Source organism: Micropterus salmoides, unplaced genomic scaffold, assembly GCF_014851395.1.
Source record: "Micropterus salmoides isolate LMB-PRFRI ecotype aquatic unplaced genomic scaffold, ASM1485139v1 Ms_hic_scaffold_17, whole genome shotgun sequence".
Lineage (NCBI taxonomy): Eukaryota > Metazoa > Chordata > Actinopteri > Centrarchiformes > Centrarchidae > Micropterus > Micropterus salmoides.
In genome coordinates, this window is record NW_024040817.1 from 33,765,836 (window position 1) to 33,772,214 (window position 6,379).

The following is a 6,379-nucleotide window of genomic DNA, read 5'->3' on the forward strand; positions in this document are numbered from 1 at the left end:
AGTCGCTAAGCTGATCAAACAAAAAACAGTAAGCCATCATATCAATGTCTCATTGAGTGTAACTGTTAGCTACCCATATGTGAGTGATATAACATTAGCTAAAAAAACAAGCTTATCAAATATGGCCCAATCATTATCAATCTACCCATATCACTGGTGCTCTGCCAGATCTATGGGGGCTGTGCTGGCTTTTACTCTGTTTTGCTCTTGCCCTCATCTCAGTTGTCAGTCTCATGTTCACCCATGTCAAGTCTAGTACTGGGCATCTTGCTGCAGTCTCCATAGGTGGTGGTAGAAGCAGCAGCAGCAGCAGCGCCGAAAGAATAGTCAGTAATTTTGAGGCACTTTGCCTTTAAAAAATAAGAGGATAGGTCCACGTTTCAACATTTTCATTATGTTCTGATTTGGGGTGTGTGATTGATTGACAAAGCCAATCATATTAAATCTTTTACTGTTTATCAGACCACAAATCAGATGAGAATTTGGTTGGAAAAATTAAGGTGAGTGTTTCTAGAGGCTCGCTGATTACTATAGACAAACACAATTTATAAATGTTTTTACTGATTTTGGTGAACCTGGATTATATTTTATGGAGAAAATATTTCCCCAGTGGAGTCCTGGACCAGGACCGAACACAGCCTCCAAGACCTACGGAAGCCAGTTTGGTCAACATCAGAACAATATCATCCAGTTTCACCAAAAGGATTAAATAAAGTTATAAAGTTGTGTTTTGTGCAGTAAGTCTGATAAACACTAAATGAATCTAATCCAGTGCAGGTATTTGCCTCTTTCTATGTTGTGTTTCTCGCTCATAGCTGCCTGTACAACTCTTGGTTGTTGAATTTGTGTGCATGGACATATATTGCGCAGGTGGCAGTTATTGTTTTATTGCGCTCACAACATATGACATAAATCTGACGCTGTATTTCTCTCTCTCTCGTTTCCAGAAAGCTTGTGCTGTTCAGATGCTGCTGCCAGTTGGTGAGTCTGAAGGCTTTAACATATCAAAGGTACTGTGCAGGGCGAAAGCTCTAATTATTTCAACGGCCAACATCAAGCAACTGCATTTGTAAACCACTCGGGGTGGGGGGGATGGGGTGTTGGGGAATAGAATTAACACACTACAGTTAAATAACAGTTTTTAAATATGACTAATCACTTCTGATCATAGTGCGTCACAAGTATTACTTTTTCATGGTTCTAAGTAGATTTTTTTCAGTGCAAAACATGAAGCACATGCACTCTTCAAGACTTTAGTTTAGGAACACCTACGGCGTTGATATTTGCACACTTGTGACTTTGTCATTTTCTTGTTCATTTCTGCCTTCTTGCCCACATCTTGCCCTGACTTGAAACACTGCTTCAACTTTCTGTGGGTTTCTTGTGACTTTTTCTCCCAGCCTCTCTGTTCCTTTGTGCTTTCTGTGTGTGTTTGTGTGTGTGTGTCGAGATTCATTAGCCGTGCTCGGTGAGAGGTTTGGGACACATTTTTTCTGCACTTTTGAAAGCTGTGGAAAAATCTCTGTAATTTGCCAAACACTGGCCTACTGAAGGTCACACGAACAAACAAAAAGAAAAATGTTGGCCGAATCAGGAAGCAAATAGAATGTTATTTATGATTATAATAATTTCCCACACATAAAACACTCACAGGTGTACACGGACATGGGTCAACACATTCATCAACAACCTTTTGGCAGAGTAATTACAACTGATATGGAATCATTTTCACCTTCACAGATGTCTAGTTTTAGTCATTGTGTCTAATTGACTCCTTGCTAGTTAATGTAATCTTATTCACATGTTTGCTGGGGGCGCTATTGGTCAAATTATACTCAATGGGACATGGCCTGAAGTTGTGTATGGGTCTGTGTATGTATGTTGGGTAACGAGCATGGGGCAGCCACACAGCAATGTAAATAAACACCCCCACTTTTACGAAGTCATGCTGCGATGTGAACAGTCTGCACACAAATATGACAGACTTTTCTTGAACCCACAGGCCATGCTACAATATAACATGAGTGAAACACCAAGAAACACGCAGATGAGGTGTCTGGTAAAGCTACAGGAAGCCAATTAGATGACAAGTTTTGCATATGGTTCTCCCTATCCATCTGACCACTGTTCGAAACAGACAGAGTGACGGTATGGTAAGCTGAGACAGAGGGGGTTGTAGGAGAGAAAGGGTGGGAAACACAAAGATAGACGAATGACGGATAACGCAACAGCACCGCTAAATGAGAGGGGATGGAAGGAAAGCAAAAGACAAGTGCTTGGATTACAGTTCCGCTGTTTATCATATAAATGAAGGGTCGTGTTCAACTGAGCCAGGGGATAACAATCAATCGTTTGGCATGCAGATCTGTCTCCATTTCCTTGCCATTGCTAACCAGCCACATAATTCCATTGTGTGTCACATGCAAGTCTGCCTGCATCTGTTTGTTCTGCTGATGTCTCTTGTTTCATTTCATCACGTCTGACATGCTCAGTAAGAAGGAAACGTTATTTTCCTTGCTTCAGCGCCTGCCCTTAAAAACACATTTTCAGTTCACTTTTACTGATTAGGAGCCAGTACGACCAATACGTGTTGAGTGTTTGCATTTAGAGAGCTACAAAATTCCAGTCCCGTTGGATCACTTTGTTCAAGCAAAGAAGCCCAGATGTCGTTATCTCCAGCCACAACCTTCACTGCTTCTTGTGAGATCCCAGGGCATTTCCACGCTAGATGGTATATGTATTCCCCCTAGTGCTTCTGGGTCTGCCCCAGGGTCTAGTGTTGAAAAACCCATTTTGACTAATTGTACGCACAATCTCATTCTTTTCTTTAAAGTCCATGATCATTCCTAAAGTTTAAAATATTATTTGATAAATCAAGATCTTCAGTTTCAGGCACACCTCCTTCTCTATCCCAGCAGTCCAACACAATTTTTCACAAAGCCTGCTGTTTCATATGTAAACACTTTCATTAGTTGGAAAAATGTCCCGTGTCGACGGCATGTTGGTTACCACCTTTGAGAGACTGAATAGTCTTTATAAAGCCACCAATCACAAATATTCTGAGTATGCTGAGCTTGATTCATTACGCAGGGCACAGACTAGTGCTCTTTGAGGTATGAGCTACGATACATACAGACAGACACAGCCTGATCAATAACTATCCGCCATTTCACTGCTTGGCAGGCAGAAACAGAGGTGGGTGGAATAACAAGTTTCATTGTTTTCAGTGTGCACGCAGGTCATCAGTATCTCTCCACATGACTTGCATCATCAAATATCCCTAAAAGAATGAAGTTCCATTTGCCTCTGTTATCCCTGCTTGGGAAACCAGCTCCACTTCCAGCTCCTGAACTAACAAAACAGACTCTGCATTTTGCATGTTGCAGACCTTACTTCTGCTCTATTCCCATCATTTGCAGCAAACCTCATCCTCCCTGTTCATCACTTTCATCCCTTTAGTCTTTTGTCTGCCTGAACTGCTCCAGCAAACCTTTGGTCCAAGCCTGCACCCGCACCCTTTGGCTTTAGAGGCTTAACAATTACAAATCATTTGAAAGCGCCACAAAGAGGATATTATGGAAGATGAATGAAAGTGGGCTGCTTTAGGAGTTTCCTTTAAACTTCACCAAGGCAAGAGTAGAGGGATTAGTAGCAAGGGATGCTAATGATGCACAGCAGGGAAGTCGGTCCATTGTGATATGTGACCTCTGCAGTACTTGATTATGGCTGAGATTTTATTAATCCTGCTCTTTAGCATAACATCCAGGTATTGAAAAGGGTACATATCATACTCATAACAAAATGTTTGAATAAAAATAGGAATGTCAGCTTTGCAGCAATACTGTTCCCTGTTATTGATGGCTGCTGTACATGTACACTCATAAATGTGTACGCTGAGACATACACCATCTCTAACCTCAAACACTACCCCACCCACTTCCCGTTCCCGTCAGATGCATCAACTTTCAACTCCAGAAAAGTAATTTTTTTGTGACTTTGCTGTCTACTGAATACAAAGTGAAATGATTACATGGAGACCTCCCACTGCTCTCAGCAAACTGCTGCTTCTGTAACTCACACTGGCATGGAGGCTTGGCACCAGCTCTGCCTGGGTTTAGTTCCCCCCCTGTGCTGTCATTAGCATACAGGCCATGTCTCACTGACTGCCAACCTTTAGGCAGTGATTCCATCTTGTCGTGATACGCAGTGAGGGAGTGCAGTAAAACTGCCATGCTGCCAGGCTCTGACGGCTACAAAATTGCAGGAAGGCTGTGAAAGGGAAAAAAGGAGAACAAAAAAAAAAAATTACAACCTGCCTGGCAGAACGTCAAGAAGGGGGACTGAACTCAGAGAGGAGCTACTTCACCTTATTTTCGTCTGTGTGTGTGTGTGTTGTTGTTGTTGTTGGGAGTTATTGATGTAATTGACCAGCCTACGGACAAGGGAAAAATCTATAGTGGAAGAAGATTTTCTTTTTCTCTAAAATGGAGGCATCAGTTAAGGCAGCCAAGTTCAACTCATGTGTTGTAGGTCATCTTATTGATTGTAAGTTAACGGTAATTGAACGAGACTTCACTCTGTTGTTAAGAAGAGACATGGCCCTCGATTGTCCCGCAGGTAGTCCTGCTTTGCCGGTTTATGGCCATCAGGGCAACGAAAATCAGAACTTCTTTCTGTACAGTGCAAGTCCTAATAACCCCTCTCTCTTTCTCTGCTTTTGGCTGATTTCTCTTTTACCATTATGTCCTGATTTTCAATTTCAAGAAGCAGACCATATTTAGTAAACTGCTTACCAGTAACCCCAAGTTTAAGTCTTTAACCCTGGCAAGGTGCAAGTTATGGTACCTCCATAGAAACAGGTTTTCTTGTCAGATAAGCCTTGATCACTTTCAATAGTTTCAACCTGCAACACTTAAATGCACTAATTATGTGACCACATGTGAAGAAGAACAAATATGAGGACTCAGGCAGCCTCTTAACTCTCCACTAAAATCTTTTATCTCAAATAATTTGCATGCTTTTGCATCTCTAAGACATCATAACCCTCAAAAGAGACTGAGCAAATGCAAAACAAAAACCACCCATCTTCAGGAGGACTCAGCCCACTTACAGTTCACCAAAAAAGTGTTGCAGACAGCCATCATCCCCTGTGTTTAACATGATTTTTTCATTATGTTTCTGTCTCCACTGGTTTCAGACAGAAATAGAACTTGATTCTGACTGTACATTCACAACATTGTCTTGGGGATTAAAACCTGGGATGTGTGACACTACAGGCATAGAGGACAGCAGGGTATGTCCCCTGTCATTGTGCAAGATGATTCTGACCTCTCTCGCTTCCTCAAACTTTGGACAGGGAATGTTTCTGAGGTAGTTTGTACTCACATCTGAGTAATAAAGGTGTTTGCCATGTTCATCTCATTGCATTGAAATGTTGATTGGTACAAAACAGCGTCCTGCCCATCATTGTCAAAATGACAAAAACACCTGAAACCTGAACTTTCAGTTGCTTCATGCATAAAGTTTTGGTCTACACATTACCTTCAGCTAGCTGCGGTCTTGACATAGATGATCAAAATGTGCTCTAAATTGTGCCAAACTTTGATCAAACACAGCTGCCACTGTGCCAAATTAGCAACTGTAAAATGATAGGATTTGGTCTCATTAAACTAACTGATAAAAAGGCAGCTTCATCCGGATCCCAATCCCTCTGTCAAAAGTAATTCCTACTCTCACTCCATCCCTGAATTTAGAAATAGGATGACTCACCACCTTCTTTCTGCCAACTAAAATCTGTTCACGTCTGTTCACATACACACCTAAAAGGACAATTTCTGTCCGTTCACTGTGTCCCTCTACGCATTCTGACGCATCAGAGTAGCAGAGACTGGGCTCTGCACTCTCCCTTTCAATAATGCAACAAGTTCTCTTAAGCCTCTATACTTATGGAGCACAGAGAAATAATCTGCCTTGGAATTATTGTTTGTGTGGAAAAATAATGTCTCTTATTATTATTTTCTGTTTCCATTTTTTTTCTCTGCTTTGTTGCTAGCCCTCTTGCTTTGAGTACCTCTTGGGAGCTTGTTTATCTTCCCATAGGTCATCATGCCTACTTAGCCATGTGCTGGATTTGTAATAGAAGGAGATCAGAAGAAGAGTTATTTATGGATGGGAAATTCAAGTGCATTTATTTCTATGCTAATTGAATGTTTGCAAAAAGTCACATGATCCGAGTATTTGGCCCATCCCCCCTTCAGTGTTTCTCATGATGTAAAGTGCACCCACTTAATGCACCTCCCCCCCACCGCCTGTCAAATGACTGTATACCCACCTAAATTAGGCCTATTATCTTTTCTACCTATTATTTAAGTATAAATTG